At 35.6% G+C, this 15,773-nt stretch overlaps 1 long non-coding RNA gene across 1 annotated transcript; it reads right to left on the bottom strand.

The window, feature by feature from the left end:
- Positions 1 to 7,426: 7,426 nt before the first annotated feature.
- LOC131927549 (uncharacterized) lies at positions 7,427 to 9,255 on the bottom strand. The gene is made up of 4 exons (XR_009383656.1): positions 8,752 to 9,255; positions 8,436 to 8,578; positions 8,011 to 8,075; positions 7,427 to 7,696 (listed from the first exon to the last, which is right to left on the bottom strand). It is a non-coding gene; the product is annotated as an uncharacterized LOC131927549 (long non-coding RNA).
- Positions 9,256 to 15,773: the final 6,518 nt, after the last annotated feature.

Raw genomic sequence — 15,773 nt, 5'->3', positions numbered from 1 at the left:
AATGTTTTAGTCTGAAGGTGTTAATTTTTGTGTTGATATAATGCTATCCTATTTACCCCTTTGACATCTGGATTAATGTTTGGTCGTTAATGTTCTTGATAGTGTTTTTACATTTGAATTCTCTAATATGTTTGTATGATATACACATAATCAATACCTAATGTTATTTCTTTTGCCGAACGGAAATATTCTTTGATTATAAAGCAGAACATTTTTTTATTATTTTATTATTGATGGTTTTTGTACGTGTTTTTTTAACATATTCTTGTGGGCTTTGCTGTTATTTAAACTTATAATCTAAATTAACCATTGTTTAACCGTTCCAAAATAATAAAATATATAAACACAATTTCCAAATCAATTGATGTGTTATTTATTCAAGTTACATCCCCTACTATGGACAATTTAGCTGTTTATAAATTGTTCGCCCATTTTATTTACTAACAAATCAACCTATAATAGACATTCGAGTTGAGAGTACCGCGCAAGTCAACATCAGTTGCATCTGTTTCTACCTGCTCAGCCGATCCTACACTATTCTCAACGACAGTGTCGTTGAGTTGCTATTCGACAGTGTCGGTATATAATAAGCCTATAGATTTTTTCTCATTTGATTCTGTCGTTGAGACTCTAATTATAGTTATAAACTGTAAAAACTAGCTGACGGAATAAAACCATTTCGATTAATTAAACGCTTAAGATATTTAATATAAGAAAAATTAAACAACCATTCATTTTACAGAGCTAATAAATTATTAATAATCATTTATATTATACAAAATGTATCTTCTGTCTTTAAAATTGAAAATTAAATTATTTTAGCAATATAAATTAATACAGTGGATTGCTGAGTTTAATTGTGATCACAGTTATGATTACTTTAGAGATTGTATGATTAATGTATACAGAATTTAGAAACAGAATATTGATTATTCAGTATAGAAAACATTAGGGCAGAGATTACTAAACGATAAAATATAGGATTTCGGAATATAGAATAAATTAGTATATTATTATAGAATCTAGGCTCTACAGCAAGTAATACATGATATGATTGCAAAATACAAAAAAATACATAATATAAAAGCCCATTTTTTAATCGAATTTAAGACTCATTTTGTTTACAATATGTTATTACAAATATAAAATTGCAGAATACGTAATAACTATCTTTATGGAATTTATGCATAGAATGTGCTATATAATCTTAGAACATGAATATGTAGTGGCGTAGGTACAAGGTGTGCCAAGGGGCTATACCCCCCCCCTTTACTCAAGTAGTATCCCTAAACAGAGGCGTCACAAGGTGGGGGCGGGGCTGCGGATTGCGCAAGGCGGCAAAATTTCGGGGGTGACACCATGGCGAAAAATAGCAAAATATATAGAAGAAGTATGCATTTTGCCAGTTCAATAAATGACTAATGAGAGTTAACTCTACTAATAACTGACTGCAGATAAAAATCTACAATTAACTGTGCACGTTTAAAAACTATCACCCAAGGGTGGGGGGGGGGGGGGGGGAGGGGGTGAGGGGAGATGACACGAGCTGCAAAATGTACAGATGAATACATGCTTGTTGAGTTTTAGGATAACAGATTTGCTAAGCGCCGGCAGGAAAGGGGCTGATACCAAAATCTAATAATTTACGATCAAAACAATGCTTTTTTCACATGAATTAATAAGTGGATTATGTGCAAAAATTGTCGCCATTGGGCAAAATGGGAAGTCACCAAATGTAGCTATATTATATATATATATATATATATATATATATATATATATATATATATATATATATATATATATATATATATATATATATATGAAATTTTGCTTGTTTGTTTGTGGGTTTGTTTATGTCCTCTATGGACGGTGCCCCAGCAGGGCGCGATTCGATTCTTCTCTATATAGGGTATATACAAGTAAAAGTAGATTGCGGTTTAATCCCGTTCATCCGTTCGCCATAAAACTTCAGGGGAGGTTACAGTAAGAATTTTATTTTTTTATTTTACAAGGGCGGCGTTCCTGGAGGGTTCAATTTTTCTCTACATGGTTTGTAAAAAACAAAACGGATGCTGTTTTACATCGTTCATCTGAGTGCCGTTAAACTTTCGAGAGTTAATGAAAAAACTCGCGAGACACCATGGCGAAAAATAGCAAAATATATAGAAGAAGTATGCATTTTGCCAGTTCAATAAATGACTAATGAGAGTTAACTCTACTAATAACTGACTGCAGATAAAAATCTACAATTAACTGTGCACGTTTAAAAACTATCACCCAAGGGTGGGGGGGGGGGGGAGGGGGTGAGGGGAGATGACACGAGCTGCAAAATGTACAGATGAATACATGCTTGTTGAGTTTTAGGATAACAGATTTGCTAAGCGCCGGCAGGAAAGGGGCTGATACCAAAATCTAATAATTTACGATCAAAACAATGCTTTTTTCACATGAATTAATAAGTGGATTATGTGCAAAAATTGTCGCCATTGGGCAAAATGGGAAGTCACCAAATGTAGCTATATTATATATATATATATATATATATATATATATATATATATATATATATATATATGAAATTTTGCTTGTTTGTTTGTGGGTTTGTTTATGTCCTCTATGGACGGTGCCCCAGCAGGGCGCGATTCGATTCTTCTCTATATAGGGTATATACAAGTAAAAGTAGATTGCGGTTTAATCCCGTTCATCCGTTCGCCATAAAACTTCAGGGGAGGTTACAGTAAGAATTTTATTTTTTTATTTTACAAGGGCGGCGTTCCTGGAGGGTTCAATTTTTCTCTACATGGTTTGTAAAAAACAAAACGGATGCTGTTTTACATCGTTCATCTGAGTGCCGTTAAACTTTCGAGAGTTAATGAAAAAACTCGCGAGAAGGTTTCTGCGAAAACAAAAATTATAATTTATTATGGGCGTTTCCCTGGAGGGTGCGATTTTTGTTAATACAAGGCTTGGCGCCCAAAATTCCAGCGCGGCGATATTAAAACTTGAGCTAAGGGGCCTTACTATTCTCAGCGGTAAAAAAGCAGCAGTAAGCGCACCCGTCGGCGCCCCGGATATTACGTAACCCGAAGCGCCCCATGCTACCATGTGAACACTATGACGCCTACGTTCGTGTTTTTTTTATTTATAAACTAAAGACAGGATGGGCAACAATAATCGTTGACTATATGGAATCAGGCGCGTCTGCCGGCGCCCCGGCAGAATGCGATTTGGCGCCCTGGGATATCCTAAGGTTGTGTTAAAGAGCACTCTGCAATATTGACTCCGTGGCACACGACATTCGATGACAATTCGTTTGACCTGGTGCGCCCCTCGCTTCCAGAGGAACACTATGAGTTTTAAAGAGCGCCCTACAGTAGGGAAACTTTTGTCTACTGTATTTAATGACAAAATGAAAAAAAGTGTCGTCGTTAGTCGCCCGGGAACAGAATACGATTGGGCATCCTGCACAGGGGTGAAATAACACCACTGGCGTGTGGTCCAGCGCCCCTGTGTGGGTCCCTCATAAACACTATTGCGCCTACGTTCATTTTAAAGAGTGCGATACTTTATGGATACAATGGGCTACTGTGTGCGGTAGAATTTGCGCCGCAACAACTATGATGAAAGCAATATAACACCGGCTTTGATTACATTTAAATTTAAATTAGAAATCAAGGTCAAGCGTAAAAAAATACGTGATTGCTAATGTATTTATGGAATCCTCTTAAAATATTGCGTCAGTTTGTCTTCTGAGACCGCAGCAACGCGCGGGACGGGTACGCTGGTTTAATATATTCCTTCTATATATATATATAATTCTCTTCATGGATACCATAGAAAACACCAAGCTGTAAGCGCGCCTAGCAGCCCCCTTTCTTCCTCTCTAGGCATATCCCTACCACCCCCATCCCCACATGGTCTGGTGAGCTGTGGTTTACGCTAAATGTTTACAATCGTAGAGCCGGGTTTAGTGACGGCTATTAGGGGCAGATAATTTAGTTTGAAACGAATTTAAACTTAGTGGAGGTAACTAAGAGGAGGCTGCTTTCACGGGGGGGGGGGAGTAAGTGTTTGTGGGAAAGGAGGGTGGGGAGGGGTGTTATCGTCCTTAACGAGCTACTCATAGTGTTTTAAAGCAAATATTTTCAGTGGCAGCATTGTTACTGTCGAATTCACAAATTATGAATTACTGAAAAGTAGAAAATAAAACAACTAAATAGCGGCGTATGACAAGCCGCGGGTTGGCTTGTAAAATATAAAACACATTGTAAATACCTTATTTATACCTAAGGAAAATAATAATATGTAACATGGATTCCTGAAATTTTGCGCTGTTTTAATTGTTAACGTTGGGATCCTCCATCAACGTCCATACTCTCCTTTAGTATTGAAGGGGTTCAGACTTTTTTTTTTCATTTATGGGAAGGGGTGATCAGAAAGTGTGACGACATATTTTTGCTTTCATCCGTTATTTCTAGCTTTAAAAGATTGGTATTAATTCATTGATTATTTCAATGTTTATCGAGGTCAGTACATATTATAGAAAAGAATCTATAAAACAAAAAATGCAGTTTCAGTGGAACGGCGGAGGGGGTTATATGTTGAGATGTGATGTTTTTAAAGAGAGTGGAGGGGTGCTTTTTTGTGAAAATGTGTTACAATTAGAGAAAGGGGGGGGGGGGGTTGGGTGCAAAATCGTCTGAAGAGTAAGTCGTCGTTAACGGGTGATCACTTTATGATTGTAAATTGACGTCACCATCATTTTGGGCGGTGGCTTTATGTGATGATAGGTAACGAGGGGAAAGAGGGTTGAGTTAATGGCGTAGCATTTATTTTGCATTTTTTTAAGGATAGAAATAATAAAACATTGCTTATTTTGTTGTACATGTGTGACTACATTGTGTTAACCAAATGTACTGAATAGTAGAACTTACAGATTATTAGTTCTCCCCCCCCCCCCCGGAGCAATTACCCCCTGTCATTTACCCCTCGCCAAGGACGACATCCTCACAGTGGCGTAGCCAGGATCGTCTCAAGGGGGGGGGGGGTTCCAATTTTTACCCGGGGACAAACTTTCGATTTGCACCCCCCCCCCCCCTTACTCAAACTTTCGATTTGCACCCCCCCTCAAACTTTCGATTTGCACCCCCCCTCATACTTTTTATATATACCGAGGGGTCTATGGGGGGGTTATGACCCCCATAACCCCCCCCCCCTGCCTACGCCACTGCATCCTCACCCCTACACACACACAGGCAGACACAGCTCTTAAGGTACAGCTGGGGTTAGGGTTATGGTTAGGGGGGAACAGGGCATATAATCCCTGTCAATTACCTCCCCCCCCCCGGATATTTCCCCCCCCCCCCCGACATTACCCCCAGAGTAATTACCCCCCTGTCAATTACCCCCCTGTCAATACCCCCCGCCCAGTAGGACATTACCCCCCCCCCCCCTCCGGACAGGGCTAGGTTTAGGTTTAGGTTTAGCGTTAGGGTTAGGGTTAGAGCTAGGGTTAGGGTTAGGGCTAGGGTTAGGGTTAGGGTTAGGGTTAGGATTAGGATTAGGATTAGGATTAGGGTTAGGGTTAGGTTTAGGGTTAGGGTTAGGGTTAGGGCTAGGGTTAGGGTTAGGGTTAGGATTAGGGTTAGGTTTTAGGGCTAGGGTTAGGGTTAGGGTTAGGGTTAGGGTTAGGGCTAGGGCTAGGGCTAGGGCTAGGGCTAGGGCTAGGGCTAGGGCTAGGTTTAGGTTTAGGTTTAGGTTTAGGTTTAGGTTTAGGTTTAGGATTAGGATTAGGGCTAGGGCTAGGGCTAGGGTTAGGGTTAAGATTAGGTTTAGGGTTGTGTCTAGCTTTGGTTTTGGTTTTGTGTGAAGTTTTAGGCTAAGGTGGATGCTTAGGATTTGGTCTTTTTCTTAAGGTTTGGATTAAAGTAGTATATAGGTATAAAATTCTAGTTAGGGTTAGGATTTTAACTTGAGAGGGGGGGGGGGGTAATTCCCCTGGGGGTAATTGACAGGGGGGTAATTGCTCCGGGTGGTAAATACGGGGGGGGGGAATGTCCGGGGGGAAATATCCAGGGTTAGGGTTAGGGTTAGAGTTTGGGCTAGGGCTAGCGTTCGGGCTAAGGTTAGGGTTAGAATTAGGGTTAGCCTTATGGCTAAGGTTAGGGTTAGATTTAGGATTAGAGTTTGTGTTATGGTCAGGGTTAGGATTAGGGCTAGGATTAGGGTTAGCGTTATGGTCAAGGTTAGGCTGAAACCTAAGCCTAAAGTTGGTTTTGGTTATGTGTTAAGTTTTAGGCTGAGGTGAATGCTTAGGGTTTGGTCATTTTTTTATCGATTAGGATTAAGGAAATACATAGGTATAGAGTTTGAGTTAGGATCATAACTTGAGGCCGGAGGGTGGGTTGTGATTCTTCAAGGGGGTTATTGACAAGGGTAATTGCTCCGGGAGGGTAAATACGTGAGGGGGGGGGGGTAATTGACGGGGTGGGGCGGGGTAATGTCCTGTAGCCAGGTCCACTTTAAGAAAGCCAAGATTCTAAACTTTGTAGCCTTATGTAGGTAATCTAAGCTCATGCAAGTTCTTGAAAGCAACATCAAAGACAAGAGAAATAAGAAGAGCCATCGTTGCCGGCTTATTTAACAGGGAGGATAGAGCTTTTACCAACTTCTTGGAAGTCTTAATCTAAATCAATCCACGATAATGTCTTTAAGACAATAAACCTTAACTTTGCTTGAGATAATAATATCGTTGTTCTTCATTCAGTCAAACTCAACATTATGGCTTCACTGAACTTTGTCATTGAAGTGCATGTGTAGTTTGAACTGTGTCTGTTAAAATTGTACAGTTGGTACCGAATATATCCAGCCTTTTTCTTCTTCGTTCAGCTGCTTTTCTTTCTAGATTTCTTTTCTTATTCTTTGTCAATCCAAGAACAAGTGATGTATCCCCAAGATGGGTTGCTATCCCCAACTATAGAGCCTCATCTACACCGGAGATGGACTTCAGGACTTCTCAGTTTAGCAACCACGAAATTTACAAGTTCTTGATTGATCATTGGCGTGTCAGTTTTCTTCTTTATTTAGTCGACATCTAAAGTTAAACAAAACAGTTGCCTACCTCAGCAAAAGTCAATGTAGGCCAATTATGGCCAGTGTAGCAATTAGCAACATCAAAGTTGATTTGAATTCCATGCAACACTCATTCCATACTTCTCTAGTGTGGAGGTCTTGCTTATTAATATTATCCTGTTTGTTTGATACTTTTCTTTAACTTAATAATATTAACCATAGGCACTTTTTGCCTGGAGTACAAACTGGGTCACAGTATTCTCTGGTAAACAATTAAGTTCTTTTCCAAATATATGCTCAGCTAATAGAAACAGCATTCCTAGATTATTATTATTTTTTTTTTTAAAGGGCTTCAGCTGTTTTAATGTCAACTTGTGCTGGGAATACTATAACTACATACAACCCTTTTCAGCTTTCAATCACTTGCATCTTATGTACAAAGTAAGAAAACCAAATACATCAAATTTTGAGAAATAATTTATTTATGAAACCTGACAATTGCATATAATTATAAAGCCAAACATTAATATATCAAGATTATTGCAATTATCACCATTTGCAGATTCTTGTTTAACTATGGTAGATGGAAGTATTAGTTGCCTTCTACATCACTTTTCACTTCCTGAAACAAAACAAAATGATTTTCTTAATCATCCATCTGAAATAATAAAATTAGCAAAAAAAAAAATCTTTAGTTTAAATTAGTTTAATACATCAAAACAAAACAAGAAAAAAGTGATTGAATGAGATCAATCATGGCATAGATATCTATAAATTTTGCTTTAGTGATAAAGGGGGAAAAATTTTAGTTATTTTAAGAGAAACATAAGCTAGAGAAATAAACTATTAGGCCTAATTTAAATAATTTAATTCCTTTCTCCCAAAACACTACATGTAACCTTAAAAAAGGAAAACTTAAAATTTAGCAATATTTACCTTGTGTAAAAATTCTTCTGTACATCTACTGTATCAGCTTGACGCTCATTAGGTATGCCTAGTTCCTGTTGAGCAGTTAAAACAGATTAAGTAAATAATTCAAATTTGTAAGACAAACCACTAAATGATAATGTAATATATATATATATATATATATATATATATATATATATATATATATATATATATATATCTATATATATATATAGATATAGATATATAGATATATAGATATATATATATACTTCCTGCAAATCAGCATATTTTGCAAAACAAATATTTAAAAAAATACATATTGTATCAATCATCACCACTGACTTGGTTTTACTAGGTAAAATACTTTTTAAATACAATATTTATACAAATAAAAATCTATCTCAATCAACATGTTCAAAATAAACCAAAGCAAACTTGTGATAACTTACCTGATTAATGTTTGAGAGGATTCACCCAGTTCTCGCCACTGAAGCAGATTAGATGCGTGTGTTATAACACTTGTGATATACTGATTGCAATTTTTTGCACTTTTAGTCCTGGAGATCTATGTTGTAGGCATAGACTGTTAGACCTGGATAGTAATATTATAGAAGTAAATTATATCAAGTATAATATAAATATTTTAAAATATAGGCCTAAATGACACTAAATTATATTTATCATCATTGGAAATAAAAATGGTACAATTAAGTTATAAAAAAACAAATTATAAAATTTAAAGCAGCTTATTAATAATTGTCATACCTTTTCCTGCTTTTATGTCAAATGTAAGAGGTAACAGAGAAAGAACATCTTGTGTCATTTAGTATTTATTTTTGGGTGAACCTGTAAAAGAGAAATTACAACATGGATAAACACAATGAATTTCATATCTAATCCTCAACTAGTTATCACCCCAATCCTAACCTCATTTTTTAAAACCAATTTCTAAATATGTTTTCAGAACAAATTTATGTTAAGTCTACCTATTTTAATGTTCAGAATACTAATATTTATCAAAACTACCTCCAGTTGAAATTCAAGATACCTTTATAAAAAGTTATTATGACTTTAACTTTGTGTAGTTGTTATTTAGGCTATTTGTTTATATTATTTAAATTAATATTTCATGCCTTGTTTTAAAAAGATCTACAAGTCTACTTTTGATTTTATGGTATAATCTGATAAAAAATTAGGCTGCTTCATCTGAAAACTAAGGTCAATGCAAAGACTCCCAAATTAACGATAAGTAGGCTTGTATAGATATTGTATAAAATTACAAGCCCAATAGTATTACTCTACGACCAATGTATAGGACTTAATGTATCAGACCTAATTCCTATAATTAGGCCTACTAATCATTAAATAATTAATAGATCTAACAGTAGGATAATTTCAATTATGGGCCTTAGCTGACATAGAGAGCTGAATACTTAACTAAACATTTTTTAAAATTATGGTAAGCTAAGTGAGTTGAATTATTTTATTTAGATAGGCCTAGGCTATAATATACTCTATAGTAGTATATAGTTAAGTGATAGCCGCAGAGTAGCGTATATCATAATAATTTCAAATTAAATCTATAAGCAACATTAAGCCTCTGCCTTGTTGCCTAATTAAAAACTAAAGCCTATTAAGCCTTTTCCTAATAAGCCTTTGGCCTAATTTAAATAACAGCCTATATAATATATAAACAGGCTAAACTACTTGACCTAATAGACTAATGACTAAGAGAGTGCTAGGCCCCTTTCCGATATTATATAATAAATGCTTGATCGATATCATAATCTAACACTGATTACATTAATTTACATAAGGCTAAGGCCATAACATCTTAACTCTAACGGCTAATACTTTTTCTACTAATAAAATAGGCTAGGTCTAGTTTTAACTAAGGCCTAATAATAATTAGTAATTATAATAAAGTAGGCCATTTTATGACAGTTATAAAATTTTTAGTAGATGGCCGAGCCTTAAATTTAAATACTAAAATAGGTTTAGCATACTATGCCTATTGTTGGTCTAATTAATAATTTATTTTTCATTTAGAATTTTAGATCTCCAAAACATAGGCCTAGGTCCTAAATAAATTATTTTTATTTTATGGAGCCCGCCTTAATGTATAAGATGTGATTTGTTTTTTTTAATAAAAATAACCCTACACAATACTAGTGATTTATCTAATATCTAGTACTACTTTAGGCCTATTTAATTATTTATTAGTAGGCTGAATAAAATCTAAAGCTATACTTTATTACTATATTGGCCTATTATTCTATAATTAATTTATGTTTTCTTTCAATACATAGTGGATCCTGTGGTACCTCAACATTCTAGTGCCGCGACATACCAGATTTTTTAAATACGAGCAGTTGAGCGAGTAATATTTCGCTTTGAGTTACGCGCAAAATTTGAGATACCATATTTCACAGTTCATGGAAAAGAAATACCCCCAAAAAGATGCAAATGATTATTTATCGCAGCTATTTAATTATAAAATAATAAGCGTCTTACTCATATTTGCAGCATTACGAAAGGGAGAAAGAAATAAACTTCCTAAACAAGTTTTATTTTAAGCTACCAGCACATGAATTGAAAGTGACTTAAATTAAGCATGGCAAAAAAGAAGAGAAAAGCTGTCACGAAAATTAAGCTAACGTAATAATTTTATTTAGTATTTAGGCCTTACGTTTAAGTCTTAAGTGCAGCAATGCTCAGTGAATTTTAGCCATTAATGGCATTAAGTTTAGAGTTTAGGAATAATGTGTAGCTTTGGTATATTTTTAGACTATTTAGACCTAAGCCTAAGCTTGTAGATATAGATCTACAAACAATTTGAAATAGAAGAGATTTAAAATTGAATAGATCCTCAAGGACAGATATGCCACGGAAATAATTATCTTTATAATATCTTTCTATCTAGTCAATCTATACTAGTGCTACTGAAAAATTACTAGATCTCTAGATCTAGATTCTATCATTTACTTTCCACGCACCAGGCATACTTTTAACTTTTTCTCTCTAGTCAATAATGTAGATTTCTAGATCTAAATGTAAATCTAGATCTTGTAGATTTACGTAGGTTTTACATCAGTGTAAATCGTTGATCAAGTATTAACTATTAACAAAAGTCAAAGTAAGTCTCAGTTTGTATAACTATCAGGCTATGCATTTATCACTATCCAAATGTAAGCGGTACTCGGCGGAGGAAATACAGGACGTCTTACAGTCACACGTTCGAACCTAAATCCATACCCAAAAACAACGGGCTAGCAACTAAACGCTCTACCAATCGATCACGCCGCCCAACAAAGTGAAACATAACATTCTTTATTCCTTGAAGTTAAAATAATTTGTTTTTTAATGATTAAAATATTTTTAAAATTATGGTATTGTAAGGTAAACCTAATCGATTATCGATCATTCATAGGCTTACATCGAATGTTTCAAGCTTAAGTGATCAAACGTAAATCAAGAAGTGATCACGTGTTAGATCCAATATACACGTGGTCGAGACTGACCTGTCGAATACTGGCTCATGGTAGGATAGGTCAAATAAAACGTTTACAGAACCTGACAAGCTCTTATGTAGTGAACTGTATTAAAAGGTAGAGCAGGGAGAACAAGTGGGGAGCGAGACAACCAAATATGTTGTTCATATATTTGTTCATATGCCTTCATGTATAAAGAAATTTAAATGATTAATCAAAATTTAAGTTAGTTTTAAAAAAAAGATGACCATCCTTTGTAAAGAAACTATGTTTTTTTTTTGCTTGTTTTACTGTTTAATATTCATTACTTAGTTTTAAGAGATTGTGTTGTTAAATTGTGGAGATTTCGGCTAATAGCCCGAAGGTTTCAAATGCGGATCTCGGTTAAGACTCGAGACTGCTGGACGTCGCTGAGTCCACCCAGCTCTGATGGGTACCTGGTTCACGTATGGAACACCAAGTTCTCGGGACATAGCGTCACCACACGATCTCTTCATATGCAGTAGTCATTGAAACATAAAGGTAAACAACAATTCAAAACAAAAATTATTTATTGGCTTTGATTTTCACATTAATTATGTACGCAAGGATGTGCAGATCGACCTGTCGACGTATTAACGGATAAAAATTTCGAAGGATCGATGGGTAGACGGTTGCACGGCAAGACTAATGAGTGGATGGATGGATGGATTGACGCAGTATTGACTTATGGAACGACGCAGGATGGATGATGGATGGATGGATGGATGGATGGATGGATGGATGGATGGATGGATGGATGGATGGATGGATGGATGGATGGATGGATGGATGGATGGATGGATGGATGGATGGATGGATGGATGGATGGATGGATGGATGGATGGATGGATGGATGGATGGATGGATGGATGGATGGATGGATGGATGGATGGATGGATGGATGGATGGATGGATGGATGGATGGATGGATGGATGGATGGATGGATGGATGGATGGATGGATGGATGGATGGATGGATGGATGGATGGATCGATGGATGGATGAATGGATGGATGGATGGATGGATGGATGGATGGATGGATGGATGGATGGATGGATGGATGGATGGATGGATGGATGGATGGATGGATGGATGGATGGATGGATGGATGGATGGACGGATAGACGGATGGACGGATGGACGGATGGACGGATGGACGGATGGACGGATGGACGGATGGACGGATGGACGGATGGACGGATGGACGGATGGACGGATGGACGGATGGACGGATGGACGGATGGACGGATGGACGGATGGACGGATGGACGGATGGACGGATGGACGGATGGACGGATGGACGGATGGACGGATGGACGGATGGACGGATGGACGGATGGACGGATGGACGGATGGACGGATGGACGGATGGACGGATGGACGGATGGACGGATGGACGGATGGATGGATGGATGGATGGATGGATGGATGGATGGATGGACGGACTTTTTAAAAAATCTAACAAGGGAAGCAATGTATTAAAATCATTTAGCAACAATCTGATATCGTAGTGATCTCCCTTCCATTCCGCACTGTATTGAATTATTTTTCTTTTCTGTTAAAAAACGATGCCGTGCTGGACGTAGGATACAATATAATACAGCGAGGTACATTGCTATATCACCAAGAGCACTGGGAAAAAGATAAACAACTAACACAAAACATCGCCATCATTCTTTCGACAGCGATTACAACGACCATAAGGTTGACAATTAGATCTTTTACTTACATGTGAAATTTCATGTATCTATCTGAAATAATACTCAAGTTATAGGCTTTTGAAAAATTCAACGTAGAAAAAGTACCACTTCCGGTTATCAGAAATCACCCAAAAGGCGATACGGATCCACGATATATATAAAATACTTATATATGAAATTTCATCAACCTAGCTGTAACGGTACTCAAGTTATCGTGTTTACACACAGACAGACTGTGTTTAGAATATACTTTCAGTATGTTTAGAACAATATTAAATAGAGCAATTGGCATGTGACGTCATTGTGCGCACTTTCATAACTATGAACACTTTTCCGGTTGAATAATTTAAACTGTTTTTCTACATTCAAATATTCCTTTAATTTCTTTTTTCTTCTTTAAGTAAAATTTTTTTTATACATTTAAAACATCTACTATATTATTTTCAACAAAAGTCCGTATCAAGTTCTCCATATATCGCAGAAGATTCTGGTGTGAGAGAGAGAGAGAAGTGCGCACATAGGTTTTTTTTTTATATTAGGATGCATTTGCTGTTTAAATTATGGTCTTTTAATATAATAATGCTTCTTTTTATTTTTGGAAAACTTAATGAATTGCTATTTATTTTATATTACCGGTAATAGTATAATTAATGTATGCATATAAGATGTACAATATGTGTTTATAACTTAACTTATTTTAATTTATTTTATTTTTTTTCAATTGTTTTTTGCTTAAAGTAAGTAAAGTTTCCTTTTGAAACCTGACGGTCTAGGGGACAAGTGAAGTAGAGTCCAGGGGTCATCTAAACGGCCACCGGACGAAACGTTTACCCGGCCGTCCGCACCTAGGGAGAGACTTCCCAAAATCTATAGCGATACGGACTGACACACTACAAGCCCGCTTATATTATTGTTCATAGATACGGTATCTGGACATATTTAACGACCATAAAAGGTTTTTTCCAACGTGAAAAAAAAAATGTTGTTACCCTCCAGGGTCGGTCTACGACCTCACAAAATATCAGGGGGATCGTTCCGAATTTTGTTTATATAGCTTATGTAAGGAGAATGTCACACGTGGTCACTTTTTAGCCCTTGACTTGCGAGCAGAGGCTGACCAATAGTTTATCCATTAGGCCGATTCATTTACTCTGATTTATGCAAAAAAATGAGCAAGATGTAGGCCTAAAGAGCCAAAGTTCTAAAACATTGTTTTGAAAATAGTCATCGTTTTTCACCAAATTATCAATGTTTACATAGGGAATTCGGACCTGTCAGTTCTAAAGCCCTTCCGGAATTTACCGGAAAAGATAACGCCTACAGTATATTGACACCCGCGGATATTTCTACGACCTTAGGAGTTATGATTGGATTTGTACGGCTTGTTTTTTTGTATTTTTTAAAACAAAAACAGTACTATGTTTATTTAAGCAATTATGGCCTCTGGTCAGTTAAAACTTTGTTCCGGAATTTTCCCGAGAGAAGCAGTATTTCTTCCTGACTCCCGGGAACAGATGTACACCCCCAAGAGTTTTCAAAGATTTCCTCCGTGGGAATTTGTTTTCGATATATAGCTCATATAAGCAGAGTTTCACTCGCGGTCACTTTTTAGCCCTCGACGTGCGAGCAGAGGCCTATCGATAGTTTTTCCATGAGGCCGATTCATTTAGCCAGGACTATGCAAAAAATTAGCCAGATGTTCAGAGCCAAAGTTCCAAAAGATAGTTTTGAAAATAGTCATAATTTTTCAAAAAATCAGCAATGTTTATATAGGGAAAATTCAGACCGGTCAGTTCTAAGGTTCTACAGGAATTTTCCGGATCATATACTTTTTTTTGCCACCCCCGAGGGTCGGTCTACAACTTCAGAAGTTCTGAAAATGTTCCTACGTGGGAATTCGTTTTCGATACATAGCCCATATATGGCGCCGGTCAGTCGAAGTCAGTTTTGACCCCACTGTTCGTAGACTTTAGGGCTAACCGGCACCGGCCCCCGTGTTCTGTCTACCCAAGGCAGGATCCTGCCTAATTTCGAAGCGACTGCGGCGCAGGGAAGTGCCTTATCGGGCACCAGAGCACTTAATAAATATAAATATAAATATAAATATAAATATAAATATAAATATAAATATAAATATAAATATAAATATAAATATAAATATAAATATAAATATAAATATAAATATAAATATAAATATAAATATAAATATAAATATAAATATAAATATAAATATAAATATAAATATAAATATAAATATAAATATAAATATAAATATAAATATAAATATAAATATAAATATAAATATAAATATAAATATAAATATAAATATAAATATAAATATAAATATAAATATAAATATAAATATAAATATAAATATAAATATAAATATAAATATAAATATAAATATAAATATAAATATAAATATAAATATAAATATAAATATAAATATAAATATAAATATAAATATAAATATAAAATATAAATATAAATATAAATATAAATATAAATATAAATATAAATATATAATATAAATATAAATATAAATATAAATATAAATATAAAATATAAATATAA

Source organism: Physella acuta, unplaced genomic scaffold (genome assembly GCF_028476545.2).
Source record: "Physella acuta isolate Inbredline_101_S28 unplaced genomic scaffold, ASM2847654v3 ptg001415l, whole genome shotgun sequence".
Lineage (NCBI taxonomy): Eukaryota > Metazoa > Mollusca > Gastropoda > Physidae > Physella > Physella acuta.
Note: the sequence above shows the minus strand (reverse complement) of the source record. Positions and strands in the feature narration are given on the sequence as shown.